Source organism: Strigops habroptila, chromosome 2 (genome assembly GCF_004027225.2).
Source record: "Strigops habroptila isolate Jane chromosome 2, bStrHab1.2.pri, whole genome shotgun sequence".
Lineage (NCBI taxonomy): Eukaryota > Metazoa > Chordata > Aves > Psittaciformes > Psittacidae > Strigops > Strigops habroptila.
Window position 1 is genome coordinate 104,147,470 of NC_044278.2, and position 15,219 is coordinate 104,162,688.

Below are 15,219 nucleotides of genomic sequence, written 5' to 3' on the forward strand. Positions count from 1 at the left end.
TACAGGAGAAAAGATCTCAGCTCTCATTTCTCATTTCCAGACCAATACCTATTGCAGGGAAAATTGTGCCTTTTTATGCTAAGGCCATTTTTTACGGTAAGGATTTTCCCACCTTACAAGTAGAACAGTAAACTAAGCAAAGTCAAGGCATGTGCTGTGAACATCCATGCTGTTTCACTGACAACATGCATCCTGGAAAACTTGCCTACGCTGCCTGGCATGGACAAAGCCACATGATGTTCTGGGAACAGCACAGAGGAATGCTCCCAAAAGGGCACTCTGTTTTGCTGGGGATGACAATTAGTTATACAGATGCAAGCTGTGTCATGCTATTTGCTGAGGGTTAGCCTTTGTTAGCACATATGCAACTTAACTTACTAAAAAAATCAAAAAAACCCCTCTGTTCAAATGAACAGTACCCTCATTTTCCACTTCAAAGTATTTCTTTTCGTTGGTTTGTGTTGATGAGAGTTCGTGATACCACTTAAGTGATCTAAGTTTAGTATACTGGACAGAATAGTTACAAGTTCTAAAATAGTAAGCAAGAATCATTTTCCTACATAGATTAAATTTAATGGACATTTTATTACCTTCATTTTGAGGAGATTACCAAGTGGTGAACAAAAATGCCATCTGGTACACAGTTTCAAAACTACTGCTCAGAAAAATGTTCTTGTTTTTATAAAAGGGAGTAATTCCTCATTTGAAATAGAAGAAGTTTTATCAACTTGTGACAGTCCACAGGAAGTGAACTGTTTTGCATCATGTGGTAGCTTCATCGGGTCATGTAACTACAATTTATGTTTTTACTTCAATTTGCATGTAGGCACAACAGATGTAATTTTACATTACAAAAAACCTGAAATAGGCTCTGATATTTACAGGTTCTTTTTTCTTTCTTCCCTCCTACAGCCTTTCCAATAACTACTCCAAATTGTAAATTATTTGAAAATTCTACCAAAGGTAAAACAGACTGGTGCTCTTTAAAGCTATATTTCTGATTTTTGCATTAGAAATTGGAAGCCTGGCAAACAATCTGACATTTTAGACATTTAATGCAATTCAAATTCTTACTCTTGATAGGATATTTTTACACCACAACCTGTTGTACCTGCAAAAGCAATACATTCAGACCCAGAAGAAAGTGCTAGACAAAAAATAAGGACATGTGAGTCTGCCATTCATTTCCAGACTGCGCTACAGAACTATTCCTGTATTCTCAAATACACATTAAAATCTCTACTGTCCTCCAGAGAAAATGTCTTTCACTTGAATTTAGAATATCACTAGGAAGTCTAGAAAACTACAGCACTTGTGAGACAGCTACAGAAAACGTGTATTTTAAAGACATTGTCTTTGTTGTTTCAGTAAAACTTTCATACTACATTACAACAGAGCAGGAAGATGTTTACAATACCTCTGGAAGTCTAAGCTCACCGGGCATTATCCTCCTATGCAAGGGTTGTAATTTAAAAACATGCTTCCCCAATTACTTGCAAACATCTGATGGTCTTTGTTTGCCTACTCTACATCTTACTTATGAATAAGAGACTTCTTTTAAAATCCCTTTGTAACATTTATAACATTTATAAACAGAATGAAGGTCACATTTTGGCTTAAACTGACATTATTGTTATTTATTCAAAATATCAAGATAGGGATAATCTGCCTAGGGGTATTCTACTCACTCTGACAATGCTGAAATTCTCTCTGCATACAAAAATTAATAGGAATTGCATAATATTTGAAGATTAATGTGTGTTTCTCATCACTATTCTACTCCATACTCCAGGTCCTGGAAGGATGGACAGTGGGAATATATTGCTGAAGCAAAGCTGGAATCATGCAGTTAACAATACCTAAATATATCAGAAGTTCTTGGGGCAGAAAATTAAGATGAATCTGTGTTTGATGCTATCTTGCTTCTTTTACCAGAAAGGCACACAAAGAACATTATTCCTTCTGAACATGAGTTGAATGCCACCTGGTCCTGGTGACAGAATAATTATTAATAATTTTATTGCTTTGTCCCAAAATATCTTCTACTGATTTTTTTTTTTCATTTGGGACATTCCTTCAGACTCGTCCTCCAGAAAGAAGTGGCATAGAATCAGAATGGTTAGGGTTGGAAAGGACCTGAAGATCATTCAGTTCAAACCCCCCTGCCATGGGCAGAGACACCTCCCATTAGACCAGGTAACTTTTGCTAACTTAGTGAGGAAAGCTTTAAACTAGGTACATCAGGAGAAGGTTGCTATAGCCTTAAAAAAAGTAAATGCATGGGGGGCAGCAAAGAAGGATCCAGAGGACAGCATGATAGAGATGGCTTTTTCCCTTTCCTTATAAAGGAGTATGACTTTTGGCCTATCTCCAGTGCCTGTACATGAATGAACACAGCATGGGAAACAAACGAGCAATTACAAGTCCATGCACAGCTGCAGAGCAATGATCCCACTGGAATTACAGAAATAGATAGCCCACATGACTGAAATGCTGCGATGGATGGATAAAAGCACCCAGGGAAGAAAGGCTGGGAAGGCAAGGAGGAAGAAAGTTGCGCTGTGTGCAAAGGGCCGAGTCAAATCCATAGAGTTTTGCTTTGAAACAGAAAAGGAGACATTCAGGAGGTTATGAAAGACAAGTGATGTTCTGCTAAGAGTCTGCTACAGACTCTCAAATCAAAGTATAGGAGACTAGATGATTTCCTGAGGCTCCTTCCAATCTAATTTAATATAGGGTTCTACAGTCTTTTGCGCTGACATTTTATCACTATTAGTAGTTCACTTATTTTTTTCCTGAGTTCTACAGTCCTTTTATTCTGAAATAGATCCTTTGATGAGTACCCATAAAATGAGGTTCTAGCACATAAAGTGCTCCAGTTTCTTCCACAATTAACAGAAACACAAATAATTAATTTTGCATACTACTTATATATCCTTCACTTCCTTAACCACTCTTTTTAGAGTCAGATCATCCATTTGACGTACAAACTACCTGGCAGGTTAATAGTTAAGAGAATAGTCTTAATACACTTCTTTTGTACTACAAGGTATGCAGTTTTTAATTTATCTCAAGAGTATTTATTTAGTATACTCCTATTTGAAAAGAACATCTAAGAATTCCCCTTCTATCATTATACTCAAACTTTTATACTCTTAACCTGGGTGATTCTGGCTGCTTTAGAGTGGTTTGTTATGTTTCTGGGTATCATGGACTTTAAAAGAAGTTTATTTGACAAAATGGATACATCCCATGCTGTTTGTACTGCCAGTTAAATTGCTGCTCTTAATTACCTTTTTTTTTTTACTTCAACACATTGTGAAGGTAAGCTTTGCAGCCAGGATCTGGTAGTTTATTGCTTTGAGTTTCAGTGAAGATTAGGTTTCTGTGTCCAAAATTTAATTTCTTAAGGACCATTAAATGCAGATAAGGATTGTTTTTGTGGCTTTAATTTTCCTTCACTGGAGACAACACCAGGAATCTCAAAACACTGCTAGGAATAAACTTCTTAAAAACTTTTTTGTCATTTGTCATGCTTTTTCTGGTTATTTATAAACTTCAGGGAAGTGTGATAGATGTGTCAGAATTGCAAAGCTAACTCGGGGGGAGGAATGGGGGAAATAATCTTCATTGGGGTTGCTGAACATACTGAAAGGCTTGAAGTTCTTTATACATGTGAAGGAAATGAAAGCAATCCCTCTGACGGAGACAAATCATGAAAGAATCTCTGCTATCATAATCTTGTGTAACTGTCTACCAGACGACGAGTAATTTTAGACAGTTTTAAAAACTACTTAACCCCCCCCAACAATTATATGTTTCTATTTACTCAAAAAAAAAAAAAACCCAAACAACAAAACAACAAACCCCCCCCCCCAAAAAAAACCCCAACCAAATACCAAAACCAAACCAAACAAAAAAGATATATTTTTATTTTCTAGGTGTGTGATATAGATCCTTTCTATCATACAACGATTACTAGCAAGGCCAAAATGTATCTTATAGAAATACTGATTGGTAGTAAAGTCCTACTTGGTCTGAGCTCTTAGCAAAAGTCCTTCAACATTGTGCTCACTGTTGTTCTCAGGAGAAGTATTTCATGCCCTTAGCGCTGGGAAGAGGTACCCTCTGTGAGAGCAAAAAGAATAAAAACATATGCATTGGCATAACCTTTTCTCTTTTTCCTGTTCTTGCTGCTGCTTTTATGAAAGTGCTACTTCTAGGTAGCATGCTGTTATCTCTTCAGAGGCATACTTACAGTTCATACCATAGCCTTCAGCACAATTACAAAATAGGTAACTCCTTTCTGTGGTGCTTTCCTATGTGGATTGAGGACTGTGCCGGTTTTGGCTGGGCTAGAGTTAATTTTCTTTTATAGTAGCTGGTATGGGGCTGTGTCTTGGATTTGTGCTGGAAACAGTGTTGGTAACACAGGGATGTTTTAGTTACCGCTGAGCAATGCTTACACAGAGCCAAGGCCTTTTCTGCTCCTCATCCTACCCCATCAGCAGTAGGGTGGGAGCGCACAAGATGTTGGGAGAAAACACAGCCGGGACATTTGACCCCAACTGACCCAAGGGATATTCCATGCCATATGGCATCATGCTCAGCATATAAAGGTCGGGAGGAAAAAGGAGGAGGGGAGATGATATTCACATTGATGGTGTTTGTCTTCCCGAGTAACCATTATGTGTGATGGAGCCCTGCTCTCTTGGGGATGGCCAAACACCTGCTTGCAATGGGAAGCAGTGAGTTAATTCATTGCTTTGCTTTACTTATTAAACCTTTATCTCTTTATCTCAATCCATGAGTTTTTTCATCTTTACTCTTCCGATTCTCTCCCCCATCCCACCAAGGGGGAGTGAGAAAGCAGCTGTGTGGGACTTAGCTGACGACTGGAGTTGAACCATGACAGGACCTTGAGAAAAGCTGTTTATTTAGTCTTATTAAATTATTTCACATAGTAAATGGAGTTACAGTGCTATTTTATGAAGCTTTCTTTGAATAGTGAAGTGAAAATACACCAAAGAAACAAGGAATACAACTAGATGCAAAGAGTAGAGATGAAAATTAATCCTCATGTCTTCCGTCTCTAATTCAAGTGATAGATCACAGATGTTTTAAAAACTATGAAAGAAGAGTAATTCAACCTTGCATCTAGAAATTCACAACTGTACCTTTTTTGAAAAGTCACATGAAACTGAACTAAAAATTCAAAGTTCACTTTCCTTTTCACCAGCAAGGGAAGCAAAATGCTTTCCTATCTATATTGTGTCTCATTATATATTTTAAATCCCTGCCCTTTTCTGATTAATTTTAAATGTGATGAACACAAACTGATGTGCTTCTGTTGCATTTCAGTCCTCGCTATAACAGCTTTATTACTCATTTTTACTTACACAGGGGAAAACCAGGTTAATTTAAATGTGTATTAGACACATAAGGAAATCGTCAAAAGACATGTACTACAGAAGCCTTTTTTGGTGATGTTGACTTCAACTGTTTAGGCAGCAACCGACTCTTCAAGTTTCTTCAGCAACTAAGACAAAGCAATAATGCAATGCAAGAAACACAGAAGATGAAGAACATGGCAAAACGTACAAATACTGGTATTGATCAGTGTATCACTTCTTGGATTAAAACCAATAGGAAAGATGTAGCTGATCTTTCAATTAACTGCAAAAACAAAACCCGGGAGTACGTGTTAAATATGTATTCATTAGAAATAAACTATGAGCAAAATCTCTCATTCAACATAGCATGTATTATCCTTGTGCCTGAAAGTATATTTTTAATATAAAATATTTAATCTGAAATTTAAATAAGCAGTTACTATTAAAATTCTTAACTTTCACTTAAAATTGATTTACTGATGTAAATCAAGTACTGCAATCTGAAACGTAATACTTATTTTTGGCATATTTCTTCACTTTAAAGATCCTAATTTGAGTGACTGGAAGGCAATTCCTATTTGGATCAAACAAGCACATTACCTTCTCCAGGAAGTATGCCTGTAATTTCTAAAGTTACTCTTTGGGCATACTCAAGAAAAGACATTCATAGAGCACAAGTCTAACTTTCCTTTTAAATTCAAATTGGACATTGTTTGCTCATTAAATTTAGACAATAGTGCCTGACATGTCAATCAAGTCTTCGTAGTCTGACATGTTAGCAGAGAACCAACCCAGAACATAAAAAGGAATATTGTTACAGGAAAGTCTAATAACAATATAAGTATACTATTTGCCACCTATGCATCCACTGCAATATTATTAGCAGTTTTGAACATAAATAATGTGCAAAATGTGAAAACAGAATTAAAGGCATTAAGACCTATTCTCTAAACTGTTCCTTGTAGGCCCAAAGGAAACTGCAGCTCATGCTGAAGCACTTGTTCTGGTATGCAGTTAAGAAAAATTCTTTCTGTTTTTATGCATGCTCAGATTGCTTAACTACCTGCACTGTAGGCTGGACTAGACCCCTATTTCAAAAAACAACTTTTTTCACCACATAGGGATCACTAATCCTGAAACTCACTTTACAGACTAGCAAAGCCTTTACTTGGAAAAGTGAGGTCCTCAACAGCATAAACAAGAGGTTCCACAAACACTTAGTAACATCCTCATCTGATATATTCGGCAGATATATCAGATCGACTCCATTGTGAGTCAGAGGCAAGCAGAAAAGCATTTATATTTTGATTAAAGACCTCTGATAATTGTCCCTACAATAAATACTTCGCTAATCCCAGAACAGTGGTGGTGACTTCTCACATAAGCATGAAGAGAAAGAGCTGCAGTAAAATAAATACTCTGAGTAGACACTTGTGGATAAGAGAAAAAAGTTAAGTAGTGGGTACACTCAGGAAACGGACATGAGACACACAAGTGGAGACTGTAAAATATGGGGAGAAATATGCCCAGGAAATGCTGAAGAAAGTCACAAAGAGAAGGGTAAGGTAGCAAAAGACAGAATCTTCTGACAAAGCAAAGGAAGAGAGAATGAATAATTTTGCTTTCTGCTGTATCTGTTTGCATTATTTCACATTCACAGAATCACAGAATGTTTAGGGTTAGAAAGGACCTTAAGATCATCCAGTTCCAACCCCCCTGCCATGGGCAGGGGTGCCTCTTACTAGACCATGTCCCCCAGGGCTCTGTCCAACCTGGCCTTGAACACAGTCAGGGATGGAGCATTCTAGACATTTAAATGCTTTGCAACAATCCTAATTCAAAGAGCTCATTTCTAGACAACCTTTTAAATGCTAGTTTTGAATTTTTTTCTGACTCAAGTCAGACATTACTGGGTACCTGAGGATTTCTGATACAGGAAGATGGTAATTTTAATGTTCTTAATTTAAATACCATTTCAGATGTTTTCACTATGGCAAAGGGAATATGGCTTTGTCTTCTATAAACATGACTAAAATCAGTTAAAACAAATCACCAAGTGTGAATCACAACACTATCAGTTCAATAAATGTTTAGCTAAAAACAAAATTAATAAAATACATCAATCTAAACATAAAAAATAAGTACTTTCACAGACCGTGAAAGCTTTTCGTAACAGAATTTCAATGAAATAGACAATTGAAAAGATGGTGAGGTACTCAGATAAACACAAAGAGTGGTTTTATCAAATATAGCTTATATGCAGTTTCTTCTCCATCATAACAATACATTAATAGTCTTCTACAACTTCATGAATATAAAAACTGTATTTCTGTTTGAAAGCACTATCTTCAAATGTGCATTCAACATAATTATGAAATGACTCATGAAATCATGCAGAATGAAATACATTATTTCATAATACTGTTCTGTGTTTAAGCAAGATCAGTTTTCAGAAGCCTTCCTTTGTATTTTCGTTAAATGGAAAATACCTATCATAACGATGCAAAACTAAAAGTAGAATGTTACAGGGAATACAACATAATACAGTTTTGTGGCTAAAAGAAGTACCTTTTATTACACCAAACATTAGGACTGAAAAAGCAGACAAGTTTGTTTGAGCATTTGAGACTAGAAAAATAACCTAAAAAGTAGCACAGGCACCACAGGACTACCATCTCTTATACTGGTCTTGCTGTCCCATCCCACAGAAAGTTTTGCTCCATCTCCATAGAACTCCACACTACATCCATCCATATTACATAAAACTTGGCACTAGGTGTCCTCTGTGTAAACTTTTACTTCTTTAGCCCTCAAATATGTTTTTTTGTAGAATCAAAATATATGCTAGAGGTCTTGGGGTGCAACATATAGGTACAAAGCCTATCAGGATACTATTACAGGAACATGGAGGGAACCAAACCTGATGCAGCCTTGTCTGTCTCATCCATGCTGACTTCTGGGAGTGTTCACCATGCTCGCTCTCTCCTTTTTGACACTCAGGCCAAACCCCAATCAACCTCTTCCTCCTCCACATACTAAAATCTATCTTATCATTTTCTTATCCCTACTATGAAAACTTTCACTCAGGCAAACAAGTTGAAAATGTCCCTGCTCATTGCAGGGAGGTTGGACTAGATGACTTTTGAAGGTCCCTTCTAACCCAAACTATTCTATGATTCTATCCCATTATTGAAAATACATATATACATGATTCTTACAGACAACCTTCAGGATATACACATGCACGCACACAAATAAACAAATATACTATATATCTCACTAGATATAAGGAAGAAGTTCTTTACAGTGAGGGTGGTGAAGCACTGGAATGGGTTGCCCAGGGAGGTTGTGGATGCTCCATCCCTGGCGGTGTTCAAGGCCAGGTTGGACAGAGCCTTGAACCACGTGGTTTAGGGCAAGGTGACCCTGCCCATGGCAGGGGGGTTGGAACTAGATGATCTTAAGGTCCTTTCCAACCCTTACGATTCTATGATTCTACGATTCTATGATTCTATGAAATGTAGCAGCTGTTTAACAGCTTTTGGCAGATATACAGAAAGGTCTAATGAGAAGACTGGCCCAGGTAGCTAAACTTACAGATGAATTAAATAGTGAGAATATCGTTACCAAGCTGAAAATTTGACCAGGATATTGAATTAACCTGTTATCCAAACTGCCGTGATGCTTATAGCATGGTTTAATAAATAAAAAAGCCATGGCATTCTATGTGTAAATTGTCTGTCTCCCATTCATTTCCTTCCCTCCTACAACAGCTTTTGAGTTTCTTGGCCAATTTCAATCAAATTCAACAGAGGAGTAGAGACCTCAGAAATACTACATTGCTACAAACTTCCTGAAAATGAGACAGAGAGAGAAGAAGAAACCCCATTTATCTCCACTGAAAGACTGCAACAGGCAAGAAGACCTTATTACATATCAGAAAACATGTATGAGAGAAAGACCTTGTAAATGTCTCAGTTATGGAAAACCTTCAGTCACTGCTCATTAAACATCTAAGAAAATCAACTCTGAGAAGTAAGTCCACAGGAAATCCAGCTTACTTTATTCCAAGTCATGAAGGTAATTAAAAACTATCAGGACCTGAGATTTGTATCTTATGTAAAAGACATTACTTTTCATTGGCTATTCAAGCAAAAGGATCTCAGTACACCCAACTTTTCTGTGCCTTCTGACAGAGGCTTGGGTTTGTATGATACACTACATCCTTCTCTTTCTTTCAACTCTTCCTGCAAAGCTCTTCTCCCTTAGCTTAAAACACACATTTTTGCTTGAGCATTCTCAATGCTAAGTATAGTCACACATTTGTATAATTACAAACCAACTACAGTATATCCATATTGTTACTAAAGCCGTATGACTGTGAATAAAAACTAAAATATAACCTGCTTCTAAACACTGAGTTTTCAAGCAGGAAAAAATTGCATGTTACTAGCAAAACTGTAAATGTTTAGAAAGAGATTTTAAATGGTTCCCTCTAATGCTGGGCTTAATTTAGGTCCTTTTATTTTTAATTTAACTCCATGTAGTGGATCTTACCCTTTGGTGGTATTGTACGACTATTTGATCTTCATTACATAATGGAAAGGAGGTCTGTATCTAATATGTGCATATCACATTTGTTTAGAACAGACACTCATTTCAGCCAAAGTGGTATCAGTTGTGACTATGCACCACAACCAAAAATTCCAAAATCTTAACTGACTGCAAAATTTCAGAACTCTATGGCACAAAGTTACTACAGTTCACTCACGTCGATTACTCATTTGGATGTTGCTATGCAGGCCAGAATTCATCTCACCAAATACGAGTAACATCAGCCATGCTTACCTAGACCCCCTCCACAGACAATGGAGAGAGGCAGACACTTCTAGGACACTATTAATCTCTTGCTCAACTAGGAGAAGATTTAAACCAGACATAGTGAAACCACTCATATCTTTATAAAAGCAGCCTAGTTGACTGGTGTCAAATCACATTCCTATGCTTTGGCAATAGCTTGTTTTAGGAATTTATGTGCTTATTCTGATGCGTGATTAAATATGCAGTGCAACCACCTGTTGGTGAAAACACACCAAGTATCATCTAATAAATCATAATGAGTCAGTAACCAATTGATACCTAGTTAGTAATTTTCTTTCAGTCGGGGAAATTATTCAAGAGAAAATGTATCTGAATTTAAGGAGACTATAAATATGTAAAAAGTATTCTGTATACACATAGTTCAATGCTCAACATTAATTCAAGTATGTTTCACAGAACTGAGAACTGATTTTGGTAACAGTTCCTCAGATGGAGGGTTATTATTACACTGTCAAACCAAAAAGGAATGTTCATCAGAAGAACAGATCCATTCTTGACTAGATTCAACTTTCACTATGTGATCAATAAACTGAGAAAAATTTAGAGCTACAAACATCAGGGATTTACTACTGCAAACCAGATATTTATGTAAGTACAGTAATATGATATTGTAAAAGATTTTAAAAGTACTAAAAGCTTCTTAATATTACACAAGTTTAAACTGTGCAACTTAATATTGCATTTAATTGTAAAAACAAGTATAACTAAACTATCAGAATCTAAAATAATACTTGTATATAAAAGTTAACACTTAAATTTAGGTCCTAAAATAAATCACGAGCATGAACATGATCCTTAAATGAGGACAGAATCAGCCTGAAATGTTGCTCAATACATTAAAGTAATAAGAACAAACAAAACCCAACTCAGTTATCACTATGCTGATATTTTAATACAGATATAAAAAAAAATTTTAAAAATTGTTACTTACCTTAGATATCTGAAATAATGTGGACTTCTGAATAAACTACAGTCAGTCTCTTCCCAAGAGAGAATTGTCTAACTTTTCCACTACTTTCAAATCTGGAGTGGAAGATATTTTGGGCCTGGGCAAATATCACTGGAAGAAAATTCGTTCACATGTTTGGCTGTGTTTTGCATTCCATCCTGTTGCTTTGGCGTACAGACGCAGCTAATTATAATCTGTGACATAAGTGGCTAATTCTACTGCTAAAATGGCTGTGTACTGACTCCAGAAATGAACTGCCCCACTGTAAGACATAACCAATCCATAATGCATACTAAACTGGCCCAACCTGTCACGTAACGCCAACTGCTTTATTAAAATCTCAGAATATGCAGCCCTTCATAGAATCTGCATGTAAAAACTGATAATATAATTAGCTGCTACCAGCACAAAATGCCAAGTTATAAACAAAAAAGACTTCTTTTCCAAATCCACATGTAACATTCAACTGAGTTATAATAGTAATTTTTTTGAAAACTTTTAAATTTTAATGCTAACATTATTTAAACTGTAATCTATACTGGCTGGTATGTAAAGTCTCTTTAAAAAAAGGAAATGCATATATTATAATAACACAGATGAATTTTATACAATAACAACACTAAGAACTACCAACATTTCTAAAAGGGTAAGCCATTCTTGGTACTTAAGAAAGCTACATATAAATACCAAGAGCTATGGAAAAAAGTTGCATATATTACATATTTTAAGATAATATTATAGAACTTATAAGAAATCTTTATTTCAGTGCCATTTAAGCTTTGAGTTCTCAAATGCAGAAACAAAAATTCCAGCCCGGCACTGCTTACATTAGGCTGAACATACAAACACTAACCAACAGACTTTCTTTCAACCTATGACATTTTAGAATCTGTGCCGGTAGCTGCAATTTAAAAAGCATTAAAACTTTCATTTGTAAGTTTTACAGAATAAAGTTTTGCTCTACGTGAAGCATTGCAATCATCATCCATATGTTTGGACAATTTCATTTCTCAAAGCACAATGTCTCCTTTTTTCTAGCTATGCACTTGCACTGTTATCATGCATTAGAAGATGAAGCTCCTATCAGACATTTAACAGCTGCAGATCATAAATTTAGCACTGACATAAATCCAGCTGATCACAGGCTTACAAGATACTTTTTTCCCTTTATGAATTCTTTGGTCATTAATCCTTTCTCAAACTCTGTTTACATATACAAATGGAGAAGATCTTTTCTATAGAAAGGAATTAATTCACTGGTATCCGACAAAAATGACAAATATTTTTCATAATAAAATATTTATCAATATCCTTAAAACAGCTTTTATATTTAATCTCATGGATTTATGAAAGATAAACTGGGATAAGAGCATTTATATATTGCATTAACACGAAAGCTTTTCTTTAATTGAAATTCCCTTTAAGTATTAGAGAAAGAAACCTATAAATGCCCAATAGTTTAGAAGGCTTCATTGTTTAGAAGGCTTTGTTATTTAGTCATTATTTAGATGACTGGGTATTCATGTCCAGGGATTTCCTGAAAAATCTTTTGTTCATTCTTGGAGAAATACAGAGGATCAGATAAAAGTGAATAGAAGACACCCCAAAAAGCAATATTTTAACTGCATTTTAATATGTCTCCTTTTGACATATTTTTAATTATTTTATTTCTCACTTTATAAAAAGATTGACTAACATAGTGTCCAGCTACAGAAAGAGATTAGATTGTATCACCCAGCAGCTCTCCTTTTAACACAAAAGCAGAACTTTTGCATTATTTTCCTTTCATGAGTACTCTTCCTGGTCTAAACTCATTGTGTCTTTCATGTGCTCTTCTACTTATCTAATACCTACAAAGTAGAAATCCTAAAAGTGAAAAGAACAAATAAATACCTCAGTTAGTATCTTCTGAAGTTCTCATTAAGTAGGACAGCAAGAGAAACTGTCAGTGAGTTCTGGATCATCTGAAGGCAGCTGTCTTCCTATTTAATTGCAAAGAATGGAAAGAGAAAGGAAAAAAATTCATGAGTTTTGGAAAGGACAAGAAACATTCCTGAATTGCCCTCTTTTAACTTTTAACTGACATCTTACAAGCAATGGACTAAAATGCATTGAGATTAAAATTGTAGAACACAAATGAAATACTGGACACCCAACGCTTGTTTGGACTGCAAATGTTCATTACAGCATGGCTTATAGTAAATGAGATATCAGTATTAGTCAAAAATCTGTGAAAAATAATATAAAAGATTTCTGTTGCGATGTTAAAATTCCATCTAGCATTAGAATGTATTAGTATAATCAACAATGACTTCAGTTATGCGGTTTCATTGCATTTGTACAAAAACTAAGCCTTTCTCTCAGCCAAGTAATTATCTTCACAGTTAAAAACGTTGATGTCCCATTCCTCACTAGAACCTGCCAACTTCCTTTTCCATCGGGTTTTGAAAGTCAGTGACTGATGCCTTAGTCCTGTAAAGGTAACTACGCAAACATATTTATCTTCCACACTGTCAAAGTCCACTCATACCAGCACTTGACTAACTAGAAGTACTTGCAAACTTAAACCATAAAAAAAAAAAAATGGAAAAAGATATGTAAATTGTGGTTTGAATATTCTGCCATTAAAATGTCATCTTTTTTTAGAGCAATAAAATGAAGAATGTTACAAAAAATTCTGTGTATACCTACAAGATTTCAAGAACATCTGTTTATCCCTCAAAGTACAAGACAACACAACATGGAGACAACTATGACTATCACACACTAGTTTAACTAATTCATCTAAAATAGACACAGAATCTATTTGGTCCTATCTGTATCAACTTCTCTAACTTAGATATTTTTTACATCCATGATGTGTTTAAAGAGTGTGATAAGGATTTTCTAAGCAAAGGGTATTTAGGGCAAAAGAAGATTATTCTAGCCTCTACAGAATACAGATTTTATCTTTGAAATAAAGTACTACACAAGAATTTTACAGTTAATAATAATCAGAAATTTTAGCTTTATTTTAGAATAAGGTCAGTTGGAAGGACCTACAACAATCACCTAGTCCAACTACCTAACCAATTCAGGGCTGACCTGAAGCAGTTAAAGCATGTTATTAAGGGCACTATCCAAATGCCTCTTAAACACTGACAGGATTGAGGCATTGACCACTTCTCTAGGAAGCCTGTTCCAGTGTTTTGACCACTGTCTCAGTAAAGAAATGCTTCCTAATGTCCACTCTGAACCTCGCGTGGTACAGCTTTGAACCACTCCTGTGCATCCTGTCACTGGATACCAGCAAGATGAGCAATTAGTAAATTAAAAATTTAATTATCCATGTTAGATTTTCTCTATTTGTCAAAAGAATGTATGTTTCCATATAGGCTTATATACTGGAGTCAGGAAATAGATTCTTAGATCATCTGTGCAGTCAAAAGAGTATCTTGGCTAGTACTGGAATCCTGCCTTTGACTGCATTTGCAGTATTTTTCTCTCTGTGGCCTAAAATTAGTCAGTCAGTCACACCCCATCCTCAGAAAAAGACCTAAGATACCCCAAGCCTCTTGTATCCCCAAAATTGCATTGCAAGAGATAGTTAATAATGAAGTTAACTAAGAATAGTTGCTGAACAACTCTCTATGGCAAACAGTAAATACAGCTAAAATTAGGCTGTATGGATTAGAACTTCATATGAAATAGATATTTTGACATATGGAATATTAAAAACATACCTTGATAAAGGTTCATAAAGGTCAAGTAGCACAGGAAAAGCAATTTACATTAATGATAAAATGGCACATACTTTGGGAAAAAAGTAAAATTCTCATGAAAATATACACATTCCAGAATTACCAAATGCAAAAAAAAAAAATTAAAAATCACATACAAATATTTATCTATTAGATTTACTGAATGAAAAACCCAAAACAACCAAATTATCAAGCAATTAAAGTGTGGGGCAATTTTATTAATGGTCAGAAAATATAAGAATTAGTTACTAGACAT

General features: G+C 35.5%; 1 protein-coding gene across 8 annotated transcripts in view; it reads right to left on the reverse strand.

Annotated features, from left to right (window-relative positions):
* Positions 1 to 15,219, reverse strand: part of SGCG (sarcoglycan gamma) — a 119,042-nt gene that overhangs the window by 75,057 nt on the left and 28,766 nt on the right. For 4 of the 8 annotated variants that reach the window (XM_030476025.1, XM_030476022.1, XM_030476023.1 and 1 more), the window contains one exon: positions 13,117 to 13,205. The exons of 1 other annotated variant lie outside the window; for it this stretch is intronic. The gene's annotated coding sequence lies outside the window, so the exon portion shown is untranslated. Of the gene's footprint in view, positions 1 to 859; positions 880 to 4,032; positions 4,341 to 11,205; positions 11,335 to 13,116; positions 13,206 to 15,219 lie in introns of those variants that run through there. 3 more of the 8 variants (XM_030476026.1, XM_030476027.1, XM_030476028.1) reach the window with 3 other exon arrangements.